At 38.2% G+C, this 16,036-nt stretch overlaps 1 protein-coding gene across 1 annotated transcript in view; it reads right to left on the bottom strand.

Moving 5' to 3' along the window:
* The window catches only part of LOC128740402 (uncharacterized), a 166,082-nt gene that overhangs the window by 149,137 nt on the left and 909 nt on the right, over window positions 1–16,036 (bottom strand). The window lies entirely within an intron of this gene.

Raw genomic sequence — 16,036 nt, 5'->3', positions numbered from 1 at the left:
CTAACGTATTTCCTGAATATTGTTCAGGCTACCGCTTAATGGGCCGAAAAAAACCCCACGTACCCTAATATATTATCTTGGAATTGATCGAAGGAATTAGCGAAATAATTATTTTTAGTAAAATGGCGGCTTCTCGAACACAAAAATATGATTTTTGGGATAAATTTTGCACTTAAATTGTTGGGTATGAAATGGGGAAGGCAAACGAGAAAGTGACCAATATAGCTTTTGGCAGTCCAAGCTCCTACCTAGCGCCTCCACGCGGCTATACCCGGTAATACTCTATTGAGTAGCTAAGCTAGGGGGTGCGATGCTGCGTGGATCCCAGATGCCAGACTCAAAACTAAAATTTTGCGCAGACGGTTGAGCCACCCGGCCTTGGTAGCAGGCAAGTCTAATATGTTATTTTAATTATTTGTTTCGTTTTAGCTCATCAAGCACCTCTACTGTACGATTAAAACTTTGGCCGTAACAAGCTCAAATAATACACATGGATATCATGGAAACGTAAAAAATTAAATTAATTATTGGATATTAGATGCACTGATGGAAATTCACATGACGCAATTGTATTTCACGCGACGGATTGCTGGTGAGATTGTTCTATTTTTGCATATATATACTCAATATATACTATATCCAGTTTATTATTGAATAAATCTTCCTCAGGATCCTTACTGTTTGCCTTGCCCTACTAACATGATATACTCTGTTTTCCTGTAACATCTATGAAGGTAGTATGGGTTCCCTGCACTTTCAAAAGTAGATGCTACACTAACATTCCTACCCACTTCCCCTGCGGTTGTACGGACGTAGCCAGGTATATAATGCGATTATATAGCCACCTACGATGTGTGCAGCCACATATGCTAATGCTAATGCTAAATTTTGCACTTAAATTGTTCATAAAATGATAAATAATAATCGCCGAGGAAAAACCTTCGATTAATTTCTGCATTCCTAGAAAATTGGTGTTTCTTGTCCGGTCTTAGGATATGATGAGAATGTATTATGAGTTTTCTTTCATAGCTTTGTAACTAACGCAGCTTCAATAATCTATGTAATCGTGGATGAGGTTATTCGTGGAACAGAATTACGATACGGTATACATAAAATATTATTAAGCTATAAATATAAGGTAAACAACACTTAGCAACTATGTTACCTATGCATCGATGATTGTTAGTATTTATAATGAGAATAAATGCGAATTGAACAATTGTATGCACCCTTTTGGGTACATTTACACTTGATATAGGTTTTCTGCAACAATTTTAAAATCTTTCTTGGTGAATGACCAAATGGTTAAAACCACGTAAAAAATAAAAAATATTTTTTTTTCTCTTATTCCCTTTGATAAATTTGAAGAACAAATTCAGTTATAGAGGTATATCGTAATTAATTTTGTAAATATCTATCTTATATAGATTGCATTAAACTCAGAATAAAACATGATGTCTCAAAGTGAATACAGTTTTATTATCCTACGGATTTCTCTCTAGATAACTCAAATCGATAAGTTTTGTTAACGATTTTCTTACCGTTAAATAACAATCATATAATCATACCGCAAACGAACATTGCTATAAATATCACGATGGAACCACTACCACATATATTTTGTTCTGGAACGTTGACTGCTAAATGATTTATCCACCAGCAGCTCAAGGGCACGAACCAGAAAACGAATACTGACTTAATTAACTGAAACGTCCTCCAAGCACGTGATCGTAAACCCTTTCCATTTTCGTGTTCCTAAGTTGACTGGTAATAAAGGATGTACGGTTTTCCCCTTTACTCCTCGCATGTCACAATTCAATTGCTTTTCTTCTGTGCTTCTGGTATCTCAGAACCCCCCATTTCTCCCGTTCCAGGTGTAGATGGTACCAGGGCTTCCATTTCGATTAGGTATTTGAATAAAAATAGATCCATTCAAATTGATTGAAATTCGGTGTGGTTGTGCTGTAAAAGCAAGCTCACAACGATTTGAACGGCTCATAACCTTACTTTTTCGAATACCTGCTCTCATAGAAGGCGATAATTGAACTAATGCTTCTGTGTGATGTAATTTTCATTCAATGGGCCAGACGAAAATTATAGTAGTTTGATGTTTTGAAAGGGGAAACCGATTGCTTGACCGATTGATTAACATAAAATAAAAAAGTTTTATCTGTAATAAGACACAGTTGGTAATCTCATAATGCACAGTTTTTCAGTGAAAAGGGAAACAGAATTATATCAACAATAAACAATGCTCGTGTGAAATGCCCGTGAAAGGTAATTTAGAAGATCAATCTACTCCTTTCTTAGGAAAATTAATCTTCCTCTAGCTCACAGTAAATTGTTGAACCGCTCACGACGAGCTTTTAACGATGTTGCTAATTCGACATGCGAGTATCATGTTCTTGTTAAATCCTGCAATTTGCATGCAACCGACTGTTGCCAACAAGATGTAGGATAAATAAGGTTGACTTTTTGATGGGCATGTCACGCTATCTAAATGAAATCACTGGCCAGCCAATTGCATATTTCATATTCAAAAAAAAAAAAAAAAAAACTCACCAGCAATCAAGATGCAAGCGTTTTATTGGAAAAGATGATTTTCAAGTAAAATTTTCATCGACTTCAACCAGCTCGAATGTGCGCAGCTACCAGTGTTGAAGTATTTTTCCATTCTTACAGTAGAACGAAAGAAATTGCGTGTATGCTCAGCTAACTTCCTGGTATGCCTCGCTTAAACCTCAGAATGTTTTCTAAAAATTGATTTTTGGAAAGAGAAGATGAATATAAATAGCTTCAGGTAAAGTTTATGATGACTAAACATTGTTGAAATTTACAAAAGAAGTACCCCATCAGACTAATTGGTTGATCAGAATACGAACATCCAAACGTCCCTGGAGCAAATTGCGTGACTACTAACGAGATGGTGTAATATGGTACATTCGTTTTCCACTTTTTGAAACAATGGTAGAATGAGACTGTTTATTTTCTTTCCAGTTTATCCCCAAGCTTTGCTTACACTGGCTGCGTCTTACATTGCGCGTTACGGGTGATTCATGGTTTGTAAAACCATGCCTCATATACTGGAATCACTTTTTTTTTTCAATGTATGAAGTCTCTTCAATATTGCGACATGCAATGGTGACCTATAATATTAGGTTGTCATCTACTTTTCCTTTAAACACAATTGCATTAGTTTTTTTAAAAAAATAAAAGCATTCTTGTGTTATACCGAAGAAGGTAAACTGCGACTAAAATGTTGAGAGGGACTAATGGACACCCTAACCAAAACTGGTAAACATTTTTCATTACGCCGGAAGGGAAACCGCACCGTTCCCCGGACCAGTGAACTGTGCGTATCCCGACGAGCAGGCAGTGAATATAGGTTAGGAAGATGTGTATCTGCTCGCTTGCTTGCGCGTCGGATGCTCGTGTGTGTTCATACCAAAGTGCGCATGAAACGAGCAGTGAATGTGCCCAACAGCTTCCGAAGCGGCATTAAAATCCGCCAACATTCGTATAGATGTCCTTTACTGAAACAGACGAAATGTATGTAACAACCTCCAACAAGCAACATGTTCATCGCTGGGAAAACTTTTCCAACGACTTTATCCATAAATGATGCAATGTGACAGGGTAATAGAAAGTCATATCGCGCAACCTCTTCTACAACTCAGTAAAAGAACAATATAGGTAGCTACATAAATTTTCACCGAATACCGGTTATTGGGATATTTCCTTTGTGTGTGCCAGGTATGATTAAGCATTAAAAGTTTGTTGAAGTGTCACTTAGGCGTTGCGTAACCAATTTTAATATATATATGTTTTGGCTTTGTTTGTTAAATTCCTGTAATTTTTCTATAAACACAATTGGTTTTGTTGGGTAATGAAATAAGTTGTTTTGCATATTTCGAACAAAAAATCGTATATAAAACGTTTAAATATTCAGTTACCATACATACCATAGAAAATCATCAAAAATAACATACCATAGAGAATCATCAAAAATCTCGGTAATTAAATTAGTTGCTATGACATAAAGTTCATTTGTTCTACTGATTAAATAGTGGCACCTAATTTTCGTCATTTCAACACTCTAATGATTAATTTACTGTCGGCTCTATCCACTGACTGTCACTTATAGTAGCGCCTATGTATAGAGCTAGCAGTGAATGACAGATTTTCCGACAGAAAATAAATATTACACATAATCGATCATTATTTTGGCTTCATTTGTCAAGCTCCCGGGGTGGCTGTTATTGATTGGGTTAGAAATCAATCACTTAGGGGTGGTGTTTGCTGTTCTAAATTTGGCACGGGTATTGAAGGTATGTATTATCAGCATTTCTAAAGATAATAATTTGCTATTTCGAGTTGACGACTGTTGACTTATTTCGTCATTATTTGTGTAACGTTCATTTAGAAGAAAACAGAGACATTTTTAGAATTACTATCTTCTTTATCGACTGACTCCGCATCCAGCTGTTAGAGAATAGGACAATGACGGAGTTAATGCAACGATCCTTCTTCTGACTCTATCTGTGTGGTAAATGACCAAATGATTAAAACCACTTTAAAATAATAAAATAATAATAACACTATCTAGCAGCACCGTCCAGCCGAGATTCGAACATAGGATGACTGATTTTATTGACTGACGCTTGAAAAAAGCAGATAATTTAAAAAAAATACCGCCAGTATTGCAGGTTGAAACATAATCAAGTATCCACTTTTTCTCTGAACCCTTATCCAAAATGATTGTAAAGCTTTCTTGAAAGTTAAAGCCACCAAAAACTGGAAAAAGTATCGAAACAGAATGCGGTAAATGCTTTTTTAGTAATAAGGGACGGCTATCTGATGATTTGAGGAAATTTGAGAAATTAAAAGTTGGTCCCAACAATAAATTAGAGGGGCTCTGTAGCCGCAAGGTTACCGAGTCTGCTTTGACAAGCGAATGGTCATGGGTTCGAATCTTAGTAGAATCAGGCCATTCGATGTCAAAGTGACTTTAGCATGGGTTTATTCTCAGGCCCCTCATCGCCCTTCCTTCATGCTGAGTTCTATATTATCCCGATATGGCCTATTGACAGTGCAAAAATGAGACCCTTATAGTAAAAATGCACTGGTTTGCTACGCCAGGGATGACTATAATTGGGGACTGTGCGCTGTCATGTGGAACGAGGTGGGTAAAGTAGAGTAAAGTATTGAAAGAAGGGTACCCAATTACACACAAGCACGCATAAAAAAAAAATTCAATAAGCATATCGCTCACTCAATAGCGACTATAGCCAAAATAAATGCAGTGCGGGTTATACAACAAACACCCGGGCGATATCACAATAGATCTAACCATAATGGTCGCAGTGATGAGTCCATACAGGAAAAAAAAACAATAAATTAAAAACTGAACTAAGGGCGCATAGGAGTTTTTCGACTTCGGAAAATATTTTTTATTATTCACTAGCTGACCCGGCAAACTTCGTATTGCCACAAAATAAAATGTGTTGTACATAAAGCATTGATCTGTCACAATCTCGAGTGCAGCAAGTTTCTGAGAAGCTCAACCTTAGAAACTTGCTAAGCCAACCTGAATAGTAAATGGTTGAATAATGCGCTCCAGAACCACCATGAGGTTCCACAGCCTCTTATTCAGCAATTCCTATCTTAACCTCCTCGCGGTACCATCCGGGATACGTTCCTTAATGGAAATCGGTCGACCGGTGGAAACTAGGACAGATAAGGGAGCACTCATGCGAAGGCTGAAGTGTAAACTCTCCGCCTGCAGGACGGTTCTCTTTACTCCCAGGAACCAAAGCAGAGGGTCCAAAGCCCCTAAAGGAGATGGTTGTAATAGCTGTTATCCATGGCTATTATGTAAAAATTTGAATGGAGAAACTCCTAATCCAAGGTATTACGCGACCCGTGCCGAGAGATGAATGGTGGAGGGGGTTCTATAAATCCTCTCGCCGCAACGAAGCCTGTGGAGTACTAGAGCGCCCTCCACAGCAATTTGCCCACAGCACCACAGCAAGCCGGTCACTGATGCAGTGGACGATTTCTCAAACAAAACAAAGAAACGAATGAGGTGGAGAGGAGAGTAGGGGAGGAGCAGGACTTGAACGATGCGCAAGCAGAGGTTCAGTCATGATCCTCGTCTATCCTCAACACGCCGACTTGTTGTGAGTCGCCAAACGAAGATATGCCTCCAACTCTCGAGCACCTTGTAGGCGGCGTTGACCAGCGTAATGCCGCGGTAGTTACAGCAGTCTAGCCGGTCGCCCTTTTTGTAGACTACGCCTTCCATCCACTCCTTCGGTAGGTTAACTTCTCCCAAATTTTTGAAATCAGCCAGTAAAGTGCCGTTACTAGCGATTCTTGGCCATTTTTGTAGAGTTCTGCCGGGAGTCGGTCCGTTCCAGCGGCTCTATTATTCTTCAGCAGACCGATTTCTCGTCGGATCTCCTCGAGATCCGGAGCCGGTACGCTGTTGTCGTTTGTAGGTACTCCGAGGTTAACTTCCATTGCGTCTCCTGCTGCTGTGTTCATCGAACTGCTTCCACCTGTCGACCACCTCGCGCTCGTTTGTGATTAGATCCCCTCCCTCGTTCCTACACATGTCAGGTTTAGGTGTGTGGGCCTTGCGAGTTTGGTTCACCTTCTCGTAAAACTTGCGGGTATCATTAGCGCGGAATAGTTGTTCAAGCTCCTCACGATCTCTGTTCTCCTTCTGGCGCTTTTTCCTCCTCAGGATCGTGGTCAACTCATTCCTCGCTCGTCGATACTTGGCCAAATTCTCTCTCGTGGATATGCTAAGATAGTTTTCCCAAGCTCTTTTTTTTCCTCTCTATCGCTTCTTGGCATTCCCCGTCAAACCAATCATTTCGTGCACTCGAGGTTTCCACACCTAGCACCGCGGTTGCGGCCTCGTTGACGGCCGAGCGTATCCTACTCCATCCGTTTTCGAGGGTCGAAGCATCTAGCTCCACAGAGGAAGGCAAAGCTTCATCCAGTACGCGCGTAGTTTTCGGCAGTTCGCGGGTTGCCTAGTTGCCGAATATTTAGCCGTGGAGGGCGACTTTGTCGCGAGGTTTAAACCGTCGATAGTTTTGAGTGCACATGTACTGCTACTAGGTAGTGGTCCGAGTCAATATCCGTACTCCGTAGGGAGCGTACGTTGGTGATGTTTGAGAAAAACCGGCCCTCGATGAGAATATGGTCGATTTGGTTCGAGGTTTGTTGGCCAGGTGGCCTTGTGGATATCTTTGTGAGGAAAGAAGGTGCTTTTGATCATCAAGCCTCGGGAAGCCGCAAAATTGATGCATCGCTGGCCGTTATCGTTCGTGTCGGTGTGAAGGCTATGGGGCCCAAGCACCGGTCTATACATTGCTTCCCTGCCGATTTGGGCGTTCATATCCCCGATGACGATCTTGATGTCCCGTGGTGAGCAACTGTCGTACGTTGCCTCCAGCTGCGCATATAATCCTTCCTTCTCGTCGTCGGGTCTACCTTCGTGTGGGCAATGCACGTTTATGATGGTGTAGTTGAAGAAACGGCCTTTTATCCTCAACACGCACATCCTTTCGTTGATCGCTTTCCAGCCCATTACGCGATCCTGCATTTTGACCAACACTACGAAGCCCGTTCCCAGCTCGTTGGTCGCTCCACCACTCTGGAAAAATCGGGCTTTGCCGCCACGGATCCTCCACACCTTCTCGCCTTTGCGACAGATCTCCTGCAGTGCCACGATGCCAAACTTTCGGGGTTCTAGCTAATCGAGCAGCACCCTGTCGGCACCAACGAAATTTAGCGATCTGCAGTTCCAGGTGAGACATGCGTCAGAATTGGATAAATTTAAAAAAATTGACAAAGTTACAACGCGTTTTGTCTAGCCTGTCGTGAATTTTAATTATTCTGACCCGTATTTAGCATAGCAAAATCTTATTTGTAATAGAGAAACTATTTTAATTGATTGCTAACGTTACTTTCCAATCTTCTCCTATAATATACTCTATAAACATACTCTATGTTATTTTCAAGGAGCAGCACGTGAAGCTAGTTAGAAATAGTTCAATTAGACTCTCCAGCTACCAATTTGGTTGGTATATCTCTGTTGCAACTTAGAGATACGAAATCATATCCGCAAGTAAAAGTTATATTTCACACCATATAAGAACATATAAGTACCAAAGTGAAGGCAATATACGTGCAAAAATTTTGACCACCATTTATAATTCTATTTTGCATTATATACAATGGTGTTTGGAATATGCTACTTAATAATCCTCAATAAACGATTAAGATATAACTAAATGTTATAATCATCTACACGGGTAAAAATCTTATCTCCAAAACGAGTAAAATGGCTCATGATTTCAGGTTTCTAGCTTATGTTTTATCAAAATACTCCATGAATAATAATCTTGATATCACGAACTTCTTACAGTACAAAACAACGCAAGATCATGAACTATTATTCATGATTTTGAGCTGCCCGATACGGTAGTTTAGTCATGATTTGACAGCAATACAAACTTCATGATTTCATGATTTTATTCGTGGCATTAAGCCGCTTAGTTGGTTTCGAGGTACGATGCTGGTCTAACAAGTCAGTCGTCGTATGTTCGAATCTCGGCTAGGCGGTGCTGCTAGATAGAGTCAGTAGGATCGTTGCACTAGCCCCGTAACTGTCCTGTACTCTAATAGCCGGCTGCGAAGTCTGTCGATAAAGAAGGGTCAAGTTCTCAACAGGACGTTTATACCCATGGCTTTGCTTTTATTCATGGTATCGGATTTTTTTCTCTGTTTACTGCTTTATGATTCACAGCCAAAAGTTATATAAAAGGACACGTGTGGCTGTAAAAGCCCTTATTGTACACTTTGCGGACATACTCTAATCATTATGAGATTCCAATGTAAAATTGAGATGCATACAACTTAATGTGGACGTAATGTCTTTTACGATCTTGTGCGTCGAATAATAATATAAAACACAACAACACATTCATTTCTACTTTTATAATTTTGCCAACAGAATACTTCAGTTCAGTCTTCTCTTGAAACTTTGTTTAACAATTTGGTGCCATAAATATCTCAAGAATGGCGCAAGAAATTCTTAAAGAAACATTTTAAAAAGACCCAACTAAAATTGAGAAACTTTCTTTGGCAGCCCATTTTAAATCATGTTTAAGTTTAATTTCATGTCCTATTTCAAGTCTTATTTCATGTCAGATTTCAAGTTCAATTTAAAGTCCAATTTCCAGTTCAATTTGAAATAAAGCTTCTAGTACAAATTAGTGCAGAATTAGGTCTAATTTCACGTTAAAATTAAAGTTAATGAAAAGTCCTATTAGATGCCAAATGATAAGTAAAATTTCATGCTCAATTTTAAACTCAATTTCAAATCTAATTTAATCTGAATTTTAAATTCAATTTTATGCCTACTCCGAATTCAATTTCATGTCTAACTCCAAGTCCAAAAAACCTTTTAAAGACATAAAATCGATTTGCTCATAATGGCCATCTAAAAAATTGTCCATTCAATTTTGAGTTCGATATTATGTTAAGTAAAAATACGTGTTTAATTTTGAGTCCAATTTCAGCTTCGATTTTAAGGTCAAATTCAAGTGTGATTTCAAACAAATAAAATCTCCAAGGTTTAACCTGGAACTCCGGAGTTTCTGTTCCGATCGGCCGATATTTTATCGAGAAGTAAATTAATTGCGTAAAAATAATCCGTCATCGTCCTACGATTACTTAACTTTACTAGACCAAAACATGCCTCTGAAAGGTCAGTGCCCCATATTCTGTTTATGGCTGGGCACGCTAGTGTACACAAAACATGAACCCTAGAGCCCGCCCAGCCTTTGCAGAGATGTAGGCGATGTGTTATTTGTAGGCAAGCTTAGTATTCAACAAGATACCCAAATCTTTGACAACAGTTACTGTATTCATCATTTGACCAGACCCTTTGTAATCGTATAATAACAAGCCGGTCCACTTCCGCGGGCTTTTTCCCTTGTCAAAGAAGAGTCTTTATTCTTTAGAATGAAGAAAAAAGAAAAGAGGGTGTTTACGAGACAATGAAATAGCAGAGTATTTTGAACCATTCAAAATCATTCTGTTGCTAACACACCATGAGGAAAAGTTGTTGCTTTTCAAACAAGTTTTGGTCGTCTACGTTTTGTATAATATGAAACAATTTAAAGCCATACATAGAATAATTTCTGGCATTTGAATGATAAATGATAAGATATACTGGGAATATTTGGGGGCCTAAATGTTTTCCTTGTGGAACTTCGGATGTAGCGGCATCCAATTATCAACATAAATTATAGAAATTAAACCTGAAGTCCTATGTAACTTCAATTGTTTATCAAAATAATTATTATTGCTCAAAGCAACCTTGGTATCTTTCCTGCTTCTCAAATTTGATTGGGACTTGATTTGGATTCCAATATGACATCAAACTATTATATGCATAACTCAGTGTGCTTAACTCACCATAACGTTGATGGAATAGTGTTAAAACGATATGCAGTTGAATCAAATAATAATACGCCTTCTCGTTTCATCAATCAACCTGCTAGCATTTTTTTATGGTAGAAAAAGAAAACAAAGCTAAACAATAGATTAAGCTGAGCAAAATTCTCAGTAACGCATAATTTGAACATGTTTGCTGTTATTTGTCCAATTATTTTAACTACGGTATGGTTCATCTAGGAGAGTTCTATGTTTGACTACTACTTTTAATCAAACGGATACACGTGGATAAACAGAACAAGAGATAGCGTTACTCCCTCATTCCTTGAGTTACATAAAATGAAATAAAATAAGTGAGCATTCTTTATCTGTACATCAAACTCATTATTTTTGAAGCATCTAGTTCAATCTCTGCTTGTTAGTGGTCAAATACCTTTGCAGTCTCAGCAGAATATTGTATACCTCTGCTGCAGACAGGCTTGGCCCGCACTTTTCGCTTCGATTTTGCTCTTTTGATTACTGCACAATGCACATCAACCAATCCGAATTTGAAAAATTAGTGTATGGGTTATTTGAAGAATTAGCTATTACCTGCAATATTGTTGAAGTTAGCATTGCTATGACTATTGTATTTATGGCGCTATAAGTCTGCTACCCTGTTGGTAGCAAAAAGAGCGCACTTTTTTTTACTAACGCTAGTGCAGCCCTATAGCGTCGTAAACACAAAAGATTAAACTTTATGTTCTTCAGCGATATTGTGGATAATTACTAGCTCTACAATTCTCTACTAGCTTTTCCAATTCTGCTTGGTAGAGGTGCAGTAATCAAATAAAAACAAACTCGCAGCGAGGGAAAGAGCATGAAAAGCCTGACTGCAGAGACATTTTTTCGCATAGAAAATCGCAAACTGGCAAAAAAAAAATTGGCTTATATCGAATGTCAGCATATCGATGATTGAATTGAAATCAGAAAATCAACAAAAAAAAACAATGGATTTATTCAAACTCTGAAATCAACAGTCGATCAGTTTTAGTTTCGGTTAACATTCAAAGTACCTAAGGCAACTATAGTTTGCTTACCAGAAAACCACTCTGGTTTCCGGTGGAATAAAAAATTTATAGCAGAACGAAAGCGTAAATCAAATCAAGTTCGTTATTCTTACCCGGTTGTGTGATGATCAGCGCTTCGTTGCCCGATTGTGGCTGGGTGGGTGTGTAGCCGTTGTTGTAGTCGCTGTTTGATGAAGTGATGAAGGAAAAGAATTTCCACTACCTTTGTCTTCCTTACCGATGATGCGATGTGTAGCCCACAACAGAGCTGTATTCTAGACTCGTAAAAAGGACCTGTACGCTTCAATCAACGACATCACATTTTATTTTGCGCTTTCTCTATTCTTTTCAAAAACATACTGTCTACCGCAGGGAATTTCCATCCTCGGTCGGAACTTTGTCGCTGGAAAATCAAAACGATTCCCGCAGGGAAATAATTTTAATTTTTTCACTTGCACTTTACTCTTTCACAATCTAAACATTGAAATCGAGTGATTAATGACTCAACGTTGCCTCCAGGAGAATTGACGCACAGATTTCCTTATGCTTCAGTTATTTTCACTCGAAGAGCACCATGGGACAAATTTCAAGCGTGAAATTTACCCATGCTTGAAACAGGTGACCACTTGAGGCCTATTTCAAGTGATGAATTTTATAGGGCTCCACGGATCATTAAACATGCTACTTCTCGCTTTTTTTGTTTCAAAATTTTACGCACTCAGTTCTTCAGAATCACTTTCTCCTCTTTATTATGCAGTAGGGTCAGGAGGCCAAAAAAAAAAAAAATCACACGGCTAACATTGTACTACACCTTTGCAGGTCAACCGTGAACTGTAATCATTAAAACACACTTTGAAGAGCAAACGACGACCCTTCCTCAAACTTTTAGTTTTTTTGTAAAGATCCTTAGGTATGATGAATGATGATTTTTTTCTCTTCTTCTATGATACAATAAGCTCCGCAAGATTCATTTCCAAATTTGGTCAACAATGGCCAACTTTCCTTCCGACCAACTTCACGATTCTGCGGAATAAGGTGGAAGGAAAGGAAACTCGCACTGTCACCCGCTGTGAAGTGGAGGCACCAATAGCGTTAGCGGACTCGTGAAGTACTATGCATAACCACCATTCACTCAAGCACACACGGTTACACTACGTCGGGTTTGAATTGAGCAGGAAAAAAAACTACTGTGTACTTTAGCGCCCGCTGCCCTACCCTAACAGAGTACCCCTTGAGAACAGCAAGAGGTCTAATTGTGCCAGCACCGGTTGAATGACTGAGGACCGCGCGGCAAGTCAAGAAATGCGTCCGAACTGGCAAAGAAATCCCGATAAACTGAATCCAATTTTCCAGCCACCGGCAACGGTTCCAATGGTGCGATTTTCCAGCAGCATGTGAGCTCAAGCGAGGAAATTTTGTTGCTCTCTGGAACGCAGCAGAGAGAAAAGGCATCGAACTTTCACGGGAGTGAGAGCAGCAATGCCGGCATCGACCCGTTCTCCGCGGTTGGTCGAATGTTTTGACTGTGAACAGCTGATTGTGGAAAACGCACATGCTCTGTCTGGGACATGTTCGAAAGTTCATTTTCCGAGCCAAAGTTTATTATCCGTTGAAGGCGATTGGGTATTCACAGACTTGACGGGTGAATGGTTCGATGGAAACATTATATTCTGTTTTTCTTAAAAATTTCTGGATCAGTTCTAAACATTATAACGATTTATACAAAGTTTTGGGTATTTCTTGATTACCATTTAAATACAATCATGAGTGTAGAGTTCAACCATTTTTTATTAGTTTAAAATAATTATCATGCGACTTATGAAATGCATGTTTAGACTCATTTTTATGGATTTTTAACTAATAATGTTTATTAAATGAAATAAATTTCATTTTTATTTGCATTGAACTCAAAAGATAGATATCCCTAAAATCGGATAATGAAACAAGAAAGATTATAAAGTTTTGACATTACTGGCGCTCACATCTTATTCGCCCGTTTAGTTATTCAAAAATTTGGTCCTACTTACATATACGCAAAGCGTGGTGCCTCCTTCGATTTTTACAAAAGAAGCGGGCGCATGGTTATTTTTATAGTGCAGTGCTGCGTTATCGAAAAAATGAAAACCTAGCAATTCCCAACAGGCTTGGGCTCACAAAACCTGCCATTTTCTGCATTTATTAGATACATTTGAATTATTAAACATAATATACATTTAAGTAGCCTTAGTTTCAGTAACTATTGCTATCAACGTCTCTTTATTTCTAGGATTCTAGCGTTCAAATAAAATATTTTGTGTTTGAGCTTTCTGCACGAGTGAACCACTCGCCATAGCATGTATTGTTGTTACCTTTTATCTGTCCTGGTACATCAATCTTGATTCTTGCAGTGACATATTGGTTATCCGGTAGTTGTTAAAGTTTTTTTCCATTCCCGTGTATCGCATCATATTTGAGACCTGAGTGGTTTATTCAACATTCGTTTGTATAACTCGGGCACACGTTTTTCCTATCGTATTTTACCGATTTTTTTGGTAGGTGGTGTTTGGACTTTAATTTAGCTTGTTGTTGGTTTTTTTTCACGAAACTATTCGACGGGCATAATTTTTTCGCCATATATCGTATGGCATAATTTAACTAGCGATTAAAGATACAAACTAGGACTGGCTTGTGATTTTTATCATCGTACAAAACTTTTTTGATAACTTGTTTTGATGTTTACATTTGACTGGCAACCGTTTTTCAAAATCTTCTGTGATACAGGAAACCTTATATTGTACGATCTCTAATTGTTTTCCCAAAGTGCAATGAGAAAGATTTAGATTTTTAAGATGCATGTACAATATGTCTTCTTGCACCTGTTATTCTGTAGCATCGAAAAATTTAATAAATTACTTCTTTCTTTCTTATTTAACGTTGTACTTGAATTTTTGATAATATTTTTTCCTGTTCATTTCATACCAATTAATTCGATCCGTTTTCGAAGATCAAAACTCAGTTATTCAAGATCAGAACGAATCAACTGATTAAGTAATGTATTTTTATTCGCTTACAACTACTTCTCTCTTATACTTACTTCTTACTACCTATTCTATTTTTCTTATCTCTACTCTCTCATTATCTCTTAGCCAATTTGAACTCCGTCTGGAAAAAATGTTCCGTCTTTTGAGGGGATCCAAGGTACGAGCCAATAAAAAAATAAAAAATAAAAACAAATATTCAGGATTGATACATGCGTTAAAAAGTAATCGAAAACGGAACGCGAGTTAGAAAAAGTTCTGCCCACCAACGTTGAAAACCCAACGTGGTCAGGAGAAATGCTCAGCAAGGCTCTCAAATTCCCAAAATCGACTGTAAATGCCATGCTCAAACGTTATCGGGAAGTAGGAAACGTTGGATCGCGCAAAGCAAACCAAACGTAGAAGTGGAAGCCTATTGGGTAAATGTATTATATTTTGCCCCCTAGAACCTAATTTCCAATTAACTTTCAGAGTTTAGCTAGCTTAGTTTGGATTTTTTCAAATTTATGTTACGAATTAAGGTCAATCAACGTTTTCTCTACAAGAATTTATGATTTGTATCATTAATCGGTTACGTTTTATTATTGGAATTGGGCATTTAAAATCTTGAGAAATGATTTAATTTTCGCCCCCCTCTATTCAATTTTGGTCCCTCGTATGTACTAATTTTCGCCCCCATGCGGAGAGACGCGTTGTAAGCCGTTTTTATATAGAAATTTTCAAATTTAATCATTTTGAGGATTTGTTGACCTTAATAAGAATGAATAAGACTCGCCTTTTCTTTTTCTCCGATATTATTCGATTTTTGCACCGCAATTGAATTGCTGTTTCCATACATTTCCAGGGTTTGTTGTTATTACCGCATATCAGGTCATATCAGGTTGCATATTTCCTAGGTCATTTGTAATGGAATAACCGAAATTTAGTTATTTTGCATATTTACTTGAATTTGCATTACTAAGGTATAAAATAGGTGATAAAACATAAAATCCAACTAATTATAGGCTGCCACTAATGTTTTACTATAATTTAATCACGGGGACGAAAGACTAAAACATCGAATTTTTGTGTGCTATTTTTGCTCCCTTTTAAAAACAATGAAATGTCTCTAGAATTCAGCATTATTACGCGTTAATGCACTTCAAGATGTTTTTTGTACTATTTTAAAATATTTCACAGATAAAACGTATCATAAATAGTGTACTGACTGCTTGGAACAAGTGTTAGCTTGACCGATGCCTTTAACTGGCAGACATTCAAGACAACGAATGAATTTGCGTTTTTGGGCGAGATTTTCAGACATGAAACTCAATTGAGACCCAGAATCTAGCAAGGCGCGAGCTACGGTTGTATTCCCATAGCCATCGCTAATGTTGATGACAGCTGTAGACAACAGTACAGTGTTTTGAGTTGCTCGAGTGTTCGATGATGACACGTAAGCAGGCAAAGTTATTGTTAGTAGTGGGTCAGACGGGATAGAACTCCAACTCC

The sequence above is a fragment of the Sabethes cyaneus genome, chromosome 3 (genome assembly GCF_943734655.1).
Source record: "Sabethes cyaneus chromosome 3, idSabCyanKW18_F2, whole genome shotgun sequence".
NCBI lineage: Eukaryota > Metazoa > Arthropoda > Insecta > Diptera > Culicidae > Sabethes > Sabethes cyaneus.
This window is presented reverse-complemented; position numbering and strand designations above follow the sequence as displayed.